The sequence below is a fragment of the Zonotrichia albicollis genome, chromosome 15, assembly GCF_047830755.1.
Source record: "Zonotrichia albicollis isolate bZonAlb1 chromosome 15, bZonAlb1.hap1, whole genome shotgun sequence".
In the NCBI taxonomy this organism is placed as follows: Eukaryota; Metazoa; Chordata; class Aves; order Passeriformes; family Passerellidae; genus Zonotrichia; species Zonotrichia albicollis.
Window position 1 is genome coordinate 4,225,554 of NC_133833.1, and position 15,423 is coordinate 4,240,976.

Sequence of the window (15,423 nt, forward strand, 5' to 3'; positions counted from 1 at the left end):
TGTCCAGTCAATCACTCCCTTCCTCCTCCCAGGTTTCGAGAACCTTCTCCTCTCTAGAGATGGTGGTTGGCTGGGGCCCCAGGACACCTCCTTTACCTTTTGATTATTGGTCTCCATGGAGTGTCAGTTCTGTGAAGTTCATCCCCTCACCTTTCCTGATTGGCTCTGTCTGTACCCACCCCCTTGCTTTATAATCCTGTTTGCACCCCCTATGAAAAAAACTTTTTCCCGGATGGTTTCCCGGTGTTTGGATGCGGCATCACCGTCAATAAACCGATGTTTAACCCCCGGGAAATGGTCAGCTCCGTTCCTCTCATATACCAGCGAGGTACGCCAGTCCGCAGCCAGCACAGCCCGAGGCCATCAGGCTCCGAAGGGTGCTGGCCAGGAATTGCAGAGGGGCGTCGGCCTTTCGCCCTCAGCTAGTCGGACTCTAAACTTCGGGCCACATACGATCCTTTCTGCAGATGGCGCCCACGCGGGGGCTTTACCGTACCCCGCGGACTGGACTTTAAATCTACTAGCCGTCAGACTTCCTCCGGTGTCAGTGGACTAATCCGCCTGAACTTTTCGTTTGCAACGCTCTTTGATTAGGTGAACCCCGGACTCGGTTCCTCCCCTGCCCTTTTAATTTTCCCTGGGAGCTCTACGAGGGGGACTGCCGTCTGCCGCCTTTCGCGCTCGCGGTGCCCCGGCAGGTGACGCCAGGCCCAGCAGCGGGGCTCTCGGCGCGGCGCTGACTGGTTGCGGCGGGCTCTTTCAGCGCAGGGCGGTTTTTCCGCGCGGTTTGCCGTGGTGGGGTCGCTACACCCCCCACGATCATGGGTGTGGGTCAGAGCAAAACCCAAAAAGGAGTTTTTTTTGTAGTTAAGGGTTTGTTACTTGGAAGAGGTTTTACTGCCCCCAAGAAAGAGTTGATAGTGTTGATTAGATGGGTATTTTTACATTTCCCTGAAGTTTCCCCAGAGGTTGCGAAAGAGCCGCGCTTTTGGGCAGCCGTTGTGGCCAAATTAGACCAACAGGTTAACGCTGGGGAACCCCGGTTGTCTAACGTGGCATACTGGGCAAGCAAAGTATTAACTTCGCTGCGCCCAGCCGGGAGTTCAAGAAAGGATCTTTCTTCTTCTAGTTTGTTCCCTAGTTCTCCCAGTTCCCGCATCCTTACCCCCCAGCCCTCACCCTCTTCACACAGGCAGGAGCCCTCGAAAGGGATTTTAAAGGCCAACAAAAAGCAGGGAAACCATTCTGCCCCTGCTCCCTCTCGACCTGCTCAGCCTCCCCATCCGAGGAGCCCTGCCCAAGTTCCTCCATCCTCCCCTTCTACCCCAGTTCCCAAGTCCCCAGTTTCAACCCCTAAGTTTGTTCCGCTTAGTAATGAAATTCTACAAAGTAGCCCCTTTACTGTCCAAGATGGCGGGGACCACGCGGTCTCTGCCGCCAGAGCTCTTTCTGCTTCCGCTAACCCGTTCCTCCCAAGCACCAACCCCTTCCTTCACCCTGACCACACTCCTTGCCCAGTTACTCCTCTCTCATACCCTCCCTCCGTCCCGCTCACTCCTCAGCACTCCGCCCCACCTTCAGCTCCTCCTCAAACCCCTCCCCCGGTTCAGCCCCCCACTCCTTTCCCCCCCGCTCCATTTTCGTTTTTCCCTCCGCCTCCGAACGCCGTCCGGGGGGCGGAGAAGGGTACTTTGCCGCGCCCACTCCCTTGCCTTACGTCAGCGCCAAACCCCGCCTCAACCTCCTCCAGTTTCGGTTCCCACGCCACCCCCCCCAGCTCTCACGCTTTGTGTTCAGAGGAGGGGGGGGGGGAAAGCCGGAAACTGGAGCAAGCTCCCCTATTAGAAGCCGCCCCGGTAACATATCATATAAGAGAAAGGGGAAATGCACGGGCACAGTGGGTGCCTTTAGCACAGGTCCAAATAAAGGAGCTATGCAAAGCTCAGAAAGATTACTCCCGGGAGTCAGAATTCTTCCGGGGTTTGCTACACAATACCCTTGCTCAGGGAGATTTGGTACCGACGGATTTAAGGTCCCTCTTCTCTAGCCTGCTCAGACCCATGGAATTTAGGGTCTGGGTGAGGGAATGGAGGAGGGAAATAGTGGAAGTACTCCCAAGTTTTTGGGGGAACCTTACACTGTCCCATGACGCAGATGGTCAGTTAATTACCCAAGAACATCTTTTGGGTGAAGGACAGTGGGCTGAAGGGGCAAATCAAGCTAAAGCCTTATTCCCATCCCAGCTAGTAGAGACGGCCCGGGCAGCTGAGCGGGCCTTCTTTAAGTTAGAGGTAGTTACCTCCCAATGGGAAGATGCTGAGGTTTTGCAAGGAGCGCAAGAGCCATACATGGAATTTATCGAACGTCTATACAGATATGTGGAAGCGCAAGCGTTCGGAGAGGATGACAGGGAAAAAATGCTTGAGCAGATGGCTTATAGCAATGCCAACGCTGACTGCCGCAAGGCTATAAAAACTCTCCCTCGAAGTCCTAAGCCCACAGTAGAAGCCATGATAGATGTCGTAGTGCGTCAAGTCTCCCTGGCCCCAAGGCCTAAGAGAACATCTGTGCATTTTGCTGAATGCCCCGAGCAAGACTTCATAGAGGCTGAAGCTTCCCCCGTGGCCGGTCCTTCTACTTCTGAGTCCGGCAGGAGGACATCAGCAACCCATCCCTGCCATCTCTGTGGCAAGGTGGGGCATTGGATGCCTCAGTGTCCCATGCGCCAAGACTACATGGAATGGAGGCGGAAGCAAGATAGGAAGAAGACAGAGGAAAAAGACCATCCAAATGAGTCAAGCACCTCATCCCGAAGCAGAGGATGCAGAAGGAAGCTGAGTCACAAGTTCAGGCGTGCTCGCGGTGACGGAGAAAACCCTCCCAAACACCATCAGTTTCCTCAGATGTTTACTTCCTCCCCAATGCTGAGACTGCTGCTCCTACCCCTCTCGTCACTGAACTACCTCTGGTTTATTAATCCCAACCTCCTTCCCCCATTTCTTCTTCTTCTCCCGAACTGGATTTATTATTTGGGGCAGAACCATCTGTTTAAGTATTTTGCGTTTAACTGTTCACCTTTTGTCTTTTAGTACATTTCCCCAACTCACTTTTGATTTTCATCCTCCTAATTTGCAAGCTAGTCCGGAGGAAACTGACTGCGCCGAGTGCCACTGTCCCTTGCAATGTTCAGAAGACAAAGACACTCGTCATGACCAGCTGCGAGTTCCTGCATTCTAAGCTTAATTTGGACTTTTCTCTTCATTTTAATTTTTATTTGGTAAAAAACGGGGAGATGTGGTAGTGTGTTGCTAAGTTTCTTGTGTTATTCCCCCAATTTATGTATTGTTCTCCCCTATTATGTGTAAAATGGTTTCGTTCCCCCAGTTCTTCCCGCCACTGCTAGCCTGTCAGCTAAGTTGCTATAGCAACTGCTATTCATAGTTGCCGATATGTAATTGCTTCTCCCCTTGGTTTCCCTTATAAGTGAAAGTTGTTTCCTCCCTGTCCAGTCAATCACTCCCTTCCTCCTCCCAGGTTTCGAGAACCTTCTCCTCTCTAGAGATGGTGGTTGGCTGGGGCCCCAGGACACCTCCTTTACCTTTTGATTATTGGTCTCCATGGAGTGTCAGTTCTGTGAAGTTCATCCCCTCACCTTTCCTGATTGGCTCTGTCTGTACCCACCCCCTTGCTTTATAATCCTGTTTGCACCCCCTATGAAAAAAACTTTTTCCCGGATGGTTTCCCGGTGTTTGGATGCGGCATCACCGTCAATAAACCGATGTTTAACCCCCGGGAAATGGTCAGCTCCGTTCCTCTCATATACCAGCGAGGTACGCCAGTCCGCAGCCAGCACAGCCCGAGGCCATCAGGCTCCGAAGGGTGCTGGCCAGGAATTGCAGAGGGGCGTCGGCCTTTCGCCCTCAGCTAGTCGGACTCTAAACTTCGGGCCACATACGATCCTTTCTGCACCATCCCATCTCTCTCTTTACTGAAAATTGTTCTGAATCAGTGAAATATTGGTAAACCAAATCATTCTTAGATTTGTTACCTAATACCAAAAGAAATTATTCTTTGATTTTTTGCCTCACCACAAGTTTCAGCACACAGCTTTCTTTGCAACTGCTCCTTGATGGTGTCACAGCTCTGGGAATTGCTGTGAAATTCTCTGTCCGCTTACAAGTGAGTCTGCAACATGGCACAGCTCTTGAGGGTGAAGTTTATGAGTCCATAACTAATATTTTCATCATTCATGCCTTAAATGCAACATAAGCCCTTGAGAAGTTCAGACCAGGATGACAGAAATAAAAAAAATGCATATTAAATTGTTTGGGTAGGAAAAAATAGAAGCACAAACATTGTACTTCCCCTAACCCAGAATAACATAATTGCCTTAAATATTTTTAGATTATAAATTGTTTCTCTTGCAAGTACTTCAGAAATATTATTCATGTTCATGGCCAGAGATGAAAGCTCACCTTCATTAGGAAGAATTTCAGAGCCCCCAAACATTAAAGAAAATAGTTTTGGGCAGGTCAAAACACAGTTTTAAAGGAAAACACAACCATGAAAACATATTGGGAAAAAAAAAAAATTGATACGAACCAAGGCAGCTCCTTCCCCACATCTCTGGATGGGAACAGATACACAAAGGATGCATCCTGGACCCCCAAGAACAGTATTTGATTTAAAATAAAGAAGGTGGGAGCTGTTGGGGGCTGCTTGGGAAGGAGCAGGGAGAGTTTTTAACTGAGATTCCCAACAGTTCTGCCCATCCCAGCAGTTCCCAGCCCTGGGATCACCCAGCCACACCTGTTAATTGCCCCTGATATTGCTCCTGAGTGTTTGGGAGGATTTCCCCTCATGTTTGTGAATCTGGGTCACCTGTGAGAAATTTGCAGTAAGGAGTGCTAAAGATGCATTTCATTTGTTTATTCTATATATCTATACACACACACACACATATATATATAAAATTGACTTTACAAGCTGCATGACAGGTTACTTAAGTTACCTGATATCATTTTGATATCATTTTTCTACTCCCAAGGCATTTCAAAGGTAACCATCTCACAAAATCTGACTTCTTACAGTCCAGGGAGCTTTTAATCTCTACGAGATTCTGGTAAGCAGAAGGGTTAAATATTCATTGCCAGCAACACTTATGGAAATGCTGAGGAAGTCAGAGCCAGGACCAAAGGCAGATTTCAGAGGAATTCTCTAAAACACCAGCTACAAACGTTACAAAGTTCACTAGCACTTGCTGTCAAATCCAAGCTGCTTTTGGGCAAGGCAGAATCCTGCAAATAAACCATTTGCAGCTGTAAAAAGCAGTCCTGCTTGCTCCAGAGAGTATTCTGTCCAAAAACCAGAATGATTTACAAACAGTATCGTCAAAAGTGAATGAAAAGGAAATACAGTGCCTGCGAGAATAATTTTTGCACAATTAGTCCAGTTTGTGCAAATATTTACAGTCAAGCTTAATATTACACACACAGTCCCACTCAAAGGTGATGAATGTACTCACCATTTATTGTTTTGCACTGCCTTCAGGGCCTGAAACATTAATTGGCCTGAGAAAAGTCCTGATGTTTATAAGCTTTTGGAAATGCTGATAACCTGATAAACAAAAATGTTAAGGCAACTTCAGGAGCTAATCAAAACCCTGGCAGGCTGGGGAAATGTCAATATTTACAGCAAGCAGCCTTTCATCAGTTAATCACTTTTAACCTTCATAAACTAAGATACTATAGAGGACTTCAGGTTAATGTATGAACACTCCATTCAATTAAGGCATTACAAAGGCAGTTACAGACAAATAAGGCTTCATGAAATGAAGTACAACTGAATTTATCAGGGAAGAAACAGGCCAGACAGGGAACAGAGAGCCTCAGCTTCAGTGTTTGAAAGGAAGAAGCGCTCAGTGTAATTCTAAAGAAACAGACTCAGCATCAGGTCCAAATATTTTATTTCACACATAAAGCACTGTACCCATACTCATGCTAATAAAGAACAGACTTGTGCCAACCCTGGTGCATGCTTTTGTTATTGCATTATAGTTCATGAGAATTATAGTGCATAATTAAATAGAAAAAACTTGAACCTGGAATTATAAAACCGTCACCACAAACCAGCAATTCCACTTGATATGTATTAAGTCATTACTTTTTTTTTTATAAGGAAAGAAAAAGGGAATCAAGGAGGAGGAAAAGGGGGGGAATAGAAGGAAAGAGAGAAAGAGAGAAAAAATTCTTTTCCTTGTAAATCATTAAAAATGCATGAAGGTTTAAAGCACGCCAGAAACAGCCTGTGCATTCATTTAGGAGACTACGCACGAGAAAACTCACTGCGTTAAGGAAAAAAAAAAAAGAAATTTTTCTAAAACAAGGGAAACCAAACAAGCCATGGAGGAGACTGGTGGGGTGGAAATGCTCCAGGCAGGGAGGGGCTCCCTGCTCCATCCCCTTTCCTGACCGAGAGCATCGGGGGCCCTGAGCGCTGCCACATTTGTGATGCTCCAGCAGAGCTTTCTGGGTTTTATCATCCAGGGGAGCTAATCACAATTACAAACATATGGATTATTATTCTTGCAGTTGAGTTCAGCTTCTGCCATAGAGAAAGCTCCTGGCATGAATGGGTGATTTATTGAGCTGCAGATGGGAGCTCTCCTTGGCATGAGGGATGGGGTCGGACACGGGAGCAGGGCCTGGGAGCAGCAACCCCAGGTTCAACCTCCCTGTGACTCTTCCTACCTCCTGAAGGCACCTCAGCTCAGGGCTTCCTGCCCTGTGAGAGGGAACACTTGCTGGAAATGGTGTCCCACGATGAGAATCTTGGGTTTTATATAAGTAGTTTGTTGTTAGGAAGAGTCAGCCAGCACATACCATTAGGGGATGATTCTCACCCTGCACAAAGCCAAGCTCCTGTGGGACAGGGTGTCTGACCTTGATGTGTCACACTGTAACTAGAGAGAGACGTCAGGAGAGAAATGGCTTTTATTGTGTGGAGCTGGTTTGTTTGTTTGTTTGAAGTTTTCTGCGTCATCCTCTTTAAATTTTTAGAGTGAATTTATTGCTCTTGAAATCCATATCCCAGGGGCCTGGGTCTGCTCAGTGCAGAGGAGAGGAGATGGGAAGCAGTTCTGCAGCTTCCCCTTCCAGTTCTGACTTGCAGTAAATGCTTGGAGGTTTTTTAAAAAAAAAAAAAAAAACTAACTAATGATCTCCATCTCTCCTGGCACAGCAGTACCAGGAGACCCCAGCCCTGTTGGTTTTCCTTTAGGCTGTGCACACCAAAGGCAGCCTGAGAGCACCATTCATCACCTGGGAGGCACCTGATAGCCAGTAAAGGCTGTTCATGACTGGCAGCCCTACTCACCATTAAATATGTGCAGAGGGAAGGCTCTGAGCAGGATCCCAGCTCACGCTGTCCCCAGCCCCTGGCTCTTTGCAGGGCTCCAGCAGCTCTTGGTGCTGTTCCATCCCAGTCCATGCTCAAGTCACTTGGTCTGTGGCTCACTTGTACCCTGAGATTAGGAAGAGAAGGATGAGAAGGAGGAGAAAAACCAGACTCCATGGCTTCCCTAACACAGGGTTTGCTGTCATCCGGGACAGGGAGGCAGAACCCCCCACTCCTGCCTGCTGAGGGCTCCTGGGGTTGGTCTGTGGGGCACCTCTGGCTGCCCAGACCACAGGGGAGATCCAGCTTGGGATTTTCCAGGACTGAAATTTCACAAGTCAGACAGAGGGGCAATCTCCTGCGTTTCTGGTCCGAGTGGGAGTTGCTGCTGAGCTGTTCCCTGCTCCTGACCAGGCGTTGCATAATGCCAGCCCTGTTGCATCCCTCTAATGATGCCATTTTCTCCATAGGCAGGAGGCAGTCAGCTTTTGCCTAATCAGCAATTTTCAAGCTTTTGATTCCCACTCCTCCCCACCCCCTCTTTTTGTCAATATTCATTATAAATGCTTGAAGCCAGGGCTCCTTTTTAGCTGACTGTGCTTTCTGTGCCTCACCCTTTCAGGTGGATGGCTGACAAGTGACCACTTCATGCACAAGGAAACTTTAAATGAATCCCAAAAGAAAGTATTTGTGGAAGAATGAAAGGGCATCCCAGGCTTCTGCTGAGTAATGGATGTGATAATAATTGTAGGGGAAAAGATCCAAACAGTTGGGTGTTGGTTTTTCCTCTTCCTGCAGCCAAGCTCTTGATCAAAAGATGTAAAAAGCCTGACAGTTGCTGGAGCAAGAGCTGCACTTTGATTCTGGGGCACACAGGAAGGACAGCTGCCAACCTGGGAATCAAGAAACTGGCTATTGCTCCTTTGAACTATATCAAAAGCTCATCATATTTACTTCTTCTAATTAACAAGTGCATTTATTAGGTGTGTTAATGAAGGGCTGGTAGCCAAGGCTGGGAGCAGATAGGAAGGGGGCACTTTGCTGGTGGCAGCCCAGTAATGCACAGCAGCATCACAGCTGCCACCAGCCCCAGGCCCTCCCTGTGTCCTAGTTTAGGGCAAATTTGGGAGAAATTTTGGGAGAAATTTTGGGAGAAAATTGTTCTGTTTATCCAACATAAACAGAGCAGACAATTGGGGATGCAAGCATCATATAACCAACACAGGACACCCTGCTACTTGCTCTTGGACCCAGAGGAGCCACTGTTAGCCCAGCCTTGGGCCACTTTTCCCCAGGGACAGCCCCTTGTTCCTGGCAGTCCATCAGTTTTGACGTGAGGAACAATAAAACTGCAATCAAACTCCTTCCTCCTGTGCAGGCAGCCTGGGGATCAGGTTCCCCCTGTATCTCTTACCTTCCTCCTACCACTTTGAAGGGTTTGTTCTTGAATTGTATCTGGATATCTCAGAGTGGAATTTCATTCTTCTGAGGCTTTTAAAACTAGAGCAGGTAAAGAATTAGCAAAGGACAGGGAGCACACGGAGCAGTCTGGAGCTCACAGAGATCTCTGTCACTATTTTGTTAGTGCTGCCTGGAAAAGATGATGCTCTCCAGAATGTGGGAATTACCTTGCCAGGAATGGGTGGCATCTGCTTCCTTTCTGCTCCTTGAAGAACAAGAGCAATTTTCTTTCTCAGCACAATATGGGTATAAATGTGCTAGCTGAGATCCAGCCAGCATCTTCTCACTGAGAGTGGCCAAAAAGGGATTTCTTGGGAAATATAGGAAGGATATTGAATTTTTTCCATTTACTCCATGTGAGCTGAAAGAAAAATATGTGAAAGGGCAGATCAAAGCAGAGTCCATTCCTCAGTTCTGAGGCATATTTGTGCAGAACAGAATTCTGCTGGTTTGCTTGCTAAAGGAAAAATCCTAGAAGCAGAATGAATATATCCAGGAGTTAAATTATTATGTTTTGGTTTGTGATCCAATACAGCTGATCAAGATATCTCCTTGAGCAAGCTGCTTAGACTCTGAACACACTCAAAACTAAGTCAAATTCTCTGATTTTCTGCTGCATGCTGGCACATACCACCCTTGTGCTGCTCGGGGTATAGGAGACACCAAAGGTGCCAGAAGACACTCATGAATCTCGTGTAAAACAGTTGGAGAGGGGAGATTCCTCTGCACCAGAGCAAAGATGCTCTTTCCAGGATGCTTTTAAAGGAATCAGCAGTGCCCTACACTTGGTCCATGCTTTCTGAATGAGATGTCCTGGCTGCTTAGCTGAGGAGACTGTCAACATGACTGATCGCCCCTCACTGCCTCAGGAAAGGGCTTTTGTTTATATTTCAGGCAGACAGTTTTACTGCATTATATATGATCCTTGCAATTGTTACCACTATCTGCTTCTGCCCTAAATATAGTGTGAATGTTCCTTGCCCTTACCCTGGTGTCATTTCCATCCTTCAAGCTCCCACTCCAGGTCTCTTACACCGGTTCCAGGAGTGACAAATCAGTACAAATGCATCACTGCTCTGCAGGGCTCAGAGTGAGGCAGCAGAGTGTGCCTGGGACATGGCCCTCCACTCACAGCCCTGCCAGGGATGCTGCGCCTTGGAGCTGAACAGAAGCTCTGATCCCGTGCAGCTCCTCTGAAAGCTTCCCATAAATATACAAAGCTTATGCTGACAAGCTTGCATTAGATTTATACCCCCAGGACAGAGCAGTCACTTGTTCAGTCACAGAGAATGTCCCCGAGTCCCTGGCAGATTTAGTGGTGGGTAACCTGGTAACAGGGCAGAGTGCTGATCCTGCAGCCTGTGGGATTTCACTGCCTGCCTGGGGATTTTGGGAGGGGGCAGAGAAAGAAGAGGGAAGGCATTACAGGACTGAATTGAGAGAAGCCTTTTCTTACTTGCTTTGTTTGAGGGCTTGCTCAGAAGCATCAAGGTGGGCTTTAGGAGTGACTAAGATCACACAGGTTCTCTCTGTACTTCTTCTCTCTTGAGGATGCTCCTGTGAAACCAGCTCACTCTGTAGGCCAGGAAAACTTGCATCTACAATTCCAGCTTTGCCTCCAGCTTGTGCATCTGAAAAGGAAATGGGGTAAGTTCACACCCCTGTGCAGTACTAAGGTCAGGAGGGACTTAGCAAACAAACCTTGGTGCATCCCAGTGTGACAGGCTGAGCAGAGCCTGCTCTGTCTCACTGTTGGCTCTGTGCCCCTGGAAGTGCCATGGACAGTAAGGTGAATGTCAAAAGAAAATATTCACATCCTCTGTGGGTCTGAGTCACAAGGCATCCTAAGAGGAAGAACCATGTGCCACCATGATAGAATTACTTTTAGATGCCAGCAATGTCTTGGAGGAAAGAAAAGAGGAGATGTGCAGCAGGACAGCCTTGCTGCAGCAGAACAGGTCTCCATTTCCATCTCCTGCCCACAGTGGCACTGGGCACACTCAAAACTGCTTTTCAAAAGACATGTTTATATTAAGTCAGTGCCTTCCCCAAGACATGAAAACAAGATCCAATATTTTAAGACTTGACTGAACTGAGAATGAACAAGCTCATGTGATCATTCAGTTGTCTGCATGTGTAGGGATTTGTTCAGCAAATATTCCATAGTGAAATGCAGTAAATTCTGGGATGGAAGACAAAGAACTGTCAGCAGCGAAAAATAGCCATAGTTCACTGAAGTACAGTTTTATTGACCTGAAATTACAGGTTTCAGAGAAGGCCAGAGCTAGAACTTAGGTAAGGCCCAGAAATTAATGCTGTTCCTTTACTTACTGAAATCGACAAGAATATTACCATGGATCTGCTGTATTTTTAAAAAGAACATGTCCCTAAAAATTTTGGTTCAATGGAAATTATTCACCAGCTGAGTTTTCCTTTGGATATCTCCAAACCAGGCACAGGCATGGGCTAACTGGGGTTGAGTGAAGGATCCACTGAGGTTACAGCCCAAATAAACTGAAAGGAGACAAGGAAAACACTGACCATGATGAATTCAATGGCAAGGCAGGAAAGTGCAAATGTCGGCAAGTCATTTCCTCTCTGTAATTAAGGTTCCCTGCAGAGCCACAGTAAATGCAGGATGATCCAATACCTTACAGATTTCAAATTTCCGATGGCATTAGTGCATCCAAGATGCCCTCAGATCATTTGCAGAAACAGTCCAGGCCAGTCCAGACCTGGAAAGAAACTTCTTTCTTCAGGTGAGGGGGTAGCTGTTCCATACAGAACTCATTAGCCACTCTGCTGAATTGCCAATTATTAATTGTTTTGATCAGTGGCTCTTCAGTAACGTTCATCTCCCAGGCTTGCTCAGGACCAGCCTTTCCTGATGGGCTCTCAGGCAGCAACCTCTGCTCTCTTGCCTCTCTTAGAGAGGTTGATGTGACAGCATTAATTTTGCTGAACTTTTTGAGCTACCATGCTGGCTAGATTTTTCCTTTCCTTGTTAATCTAAAACCAAAATAAAACAAAAATATTCCTCTTGACTGAGCGTTAAAAATAGCAAACAGAGTTTTTTAACAAATGACCCATGACGGCACATCAGTGACTGTGCTCTGTGAAAGATAAGGAGAATCCTGGCTGCAGATTGGAAATGCAGGCAGGCTGGTAAGGGAGTGATTTCCAGCTTCTCCACAGCACCATGAAATACAAGGTCATACTTCCTTAAAGCCAGAGTACCAGGGAAGCATTTCTGTGTTTCTCCTTTCTCCAGGGTAGTTAGCTCCACTTTTCCTTCAGTGCCCACCCAGAATATACACAGAGAAGCAACAGCAAATAAAAAACGTGACTGTAAAATTGAGCAGCAGGATTTACAGCTAATAATACTTTAAACTTTTGAAAATAACTTGATCAAGTCTCAATGAGACTCCTTTGAAATAGCAAACCATCTCTTGCATGAAAATGTATTCACCAGAGTGTAGTTAATAGCCAGCTATGAGAGACCATTTTTACCACTGAAATTGCAGCTAATTCATCATATCTCAAGGGCTGGTTTTGTTGTTTTTTTTTTTTCACTGCTAACTTTCATTCCATCAATACAATTCTTTGTACAAGACAGCCCTGATAATGCAGAATAGAGCCAAGGCTTGGAGAAATAAAAAGAGAACGTGCTCTGTGAGCCCAGAGCAAGAAAGAAAAGCTGAATAACACCCGGTGCTGAGGAACACCAACCCCCCTAAAGAAGTGGCTGCAGAGCTCTCCCCCTGCTCTGGCTGCGGCTCATTAGCTTCCAAACCTCCACAAACTTCTCCCGAAATTCAGGTGAACTCTGGTGTCAAGATCACAGCTATAATTGCAGCTTTTCCCTGAACAGGAGCTGCTCAGACTTACCTGGCAGCAAACAGAAATGAGACAGAGCAGCAAGTCCCCCAGACTCCTCAGTCAGCTCACACTGAGGCAAGATCTACAATCCAGAAATAACAGGGCAAACCTGCAGCAGGGTTTATTTGTCACTGTCTCCTTTTTATAAACATTTTCTGCAAAGAAAGTTAAGGGCATGGTACATGAAACAGCAGCATAAACAATAATATTACTTCTGAACAACAATATTACTTCTGCTAAAATCAAATCATGGTCTTAAAATATGAGGAAACACATTTTGAAAAGCACCTAAAGATCAGGAAAAGGAAAAAAAAATGAATGTTGCATTCAGTTGCATTAAATTATCTAGTTTTCACACCACATGATTAATAAATTGAAATTATTTTTTCTGATTGAAAACTGTCATTCTCACCACTGCCAAGTGATGGTGGGAAGCAGGGAGGGGTCTGCACCTTTGTGCTGACTGCCTTGAGCATCTCAACACACACAGCTTTTGTTATAAACCTTCACCCCACTTACTAAAATTTGCTGTCTTGACTCCCTTTTTGTTTACACTAATCATACCCAGTTTCATATTAACTGGGGAACAAAAAATAGGTAAAAACATTCCAAAAGTGAGCCAAACTGTGACACCACACACTCCAGAGTCCAGCTCAGCACAGCAGCTCCAGGCCTGGGTACTCTGTGCCTGTTTGGTGGGTCCTCAGCACCTGCTGAATCAGATTAGAAATTCAGGGGAGGGGATGCATATTGAAATGCTAAAATCTTCAGCAATTCTGGCACTGGGAAAAATCCATGGGATAGGACCAATAAAAAATAAACTAGGGCAGGAGAATTATTAATCTCCCTAAAGCCCAGTGAGGGCTCCCTGCCTGGCACTGCAGCCTCCAGAGGATGCATCCCCACTGCTCTGCAGCCACACTCTGCTCACATATTTATGTGTGTGTTTTATCACATGCTAACATGGGACTTTCTCTGATTTGTATACGGGATTAAAAAAAGCGAAGTTTCCATCAAACTTAGGGAAAACCTTAATGGTGATTTAAGGCAGTGAAATCTGGCTTGCCACCACACTGTGACAGCACTGTATTTTTTTCTGCCAGGGTTAGGTGCTCTCTGGTGCAGCAGCATTCTTTATCTTTTTTTTTTTTTTTTTTTAACGAAGAATATATTAATCATTTATGAAGCTGTGGAGTCTTTTCTGGACTCTGAGCACTGTTAAAGGCACAGGGTAGGCAGCATGTGGCAGGAGAGGGCAGGGAGGGAGAGCCAGGACGTGGCTGCAGCTCTGGGTCTGGCTGAGGGCGACGTCACGGCCGCGTCTGGCGGGTTTGGAAACACACGTCAGCAGGATGGCCTCCAGTTTGTGCTCATGAATAAATTTCACTTTGCAAAAGCACCAAAAAAAAAAAAAAAAAAAAAGAAAGCCAGCAGCATCCCTGGCTGCACAGGGTAAAGCTACTCAGCTTTCAGCCCATGTGCTTAATAATATCACCTAAGGCCATGCCGTGAACACACTGTCTAGGGAGCCTTTTTGCTCATTTTTTTTCCCCCTCTCTGCCACATTTCATCATGCTTAATAATAAAATTCAATAATTGTTAGCATGGAGATGAACCACTTTCTCTGGGAATAGCCCTGAAAAAAACAGCAAGCGACGTGGCGAGGTGCTACTGCAGTAAACCCAAAAGGAATTCCCAGCCCCTTGTGCCCTCCTTTGAGCAATTGATATCCCCAGTGCTTTGCATTTTACCTCGCTGTCAGAAACGTCCCTGTTTGGGGAAAAGGAGCGGCGAGGCAGCGGCTCAGCCTCGGAGCGTGCGACTGACATATATAATCTAGATTGGCTCTCCCAGGCAGACCTTTGATTGAGGAGGAAGAAGAGCAGCTGGTCAAAGTAATCTGCTCAGAGCAATTTGCATAATTTTCTCCCCCGTTTCCTCCGGCATTGTGAGCGTGTCTGGAGAGGAACACAAGCGGCAGATGCTGCGTCGCTCTGTCACAGGGCACAGCAAAGTGGAGAACGTGGGTCAGAATTCATCTGCTAAATATCCCCAACAGGTTAAACAGTTCTGGAGAGCTTCAGTCACAGATCTCCTTTTCAAAAGCTTTTCCTTTTTTTTTTTCTTCTTCTTTTTCCCTTCACTGAGTACAAATGATTCCATTTCTCCAGCAGTTGCATGTTTCCTTTCACACTTGTGTGTGCTATTCAGAAAGATGCTCTTTGTGTTTCTTTATGGAGCTGGCTTCCAAGACCAAGTATTTCTTTCGCCTGCTTGGATGAAGAACCCATTACAAATGGGTTATTTGAGAACAGAAAGCCAGACTTCTGGATTAAAAATGAATGTGCATTTAATATTAAATACAACGTTTTTAATTGTGGCAAGGAAGGTTAAAAACCATCCTCTGGAGTTCCAGTTTTTGTTGGGTCTGGGACATTGGTGGATGCTGCAAATCTTGCAGCTGAGTCACCCATTTCCAAAATGGGTGCCTAAAATTTGGCATCAGGTTTGTGGTCCTGCTGAGATGAAGGACCCTGTAAGAACAGCACTGATATTTACTCTGACTTTTAAATACTTTGGGGGACAAAGGAAGTAATTTTTTAAGTTGTCAAAAAGCTGTTTTTTCCCAAAATTTCTCTCCAAGTTCCTGGAACCAAATAATACTGGTTCCATTTAAACTATTTGCAG

General features: G+C 46.2%; 1 long non-coding RNA gene across 1 annotated transcript; it reads right to left on the reverse strand.

Moving 5' to 3' along the window:
• Nucleotides 1–5,523: 5,523 nt before the first annotated feature.
• LOC141730963 (uncharacterized) lies at nucleotides 5,524–11,882 on the reverse strand. Its single transcript, XR_012582817.1, has 5 exons — nucleotides 11,507–11,882; nucleotides 10,313–10,487; nucleotides 9,024–9,217; nucleotides 7,375–7,522; nucleotides 5,524–5,616 (listed from the first exon to the last, which is right to left on the reverse strand). It is a non-coding gene; the product is annotated as an uncharacterized LOC141730963 (long non-coding RNA).
• Nucleotides 11,883–15,423: the final 3,541 nt, after the last annotated feature.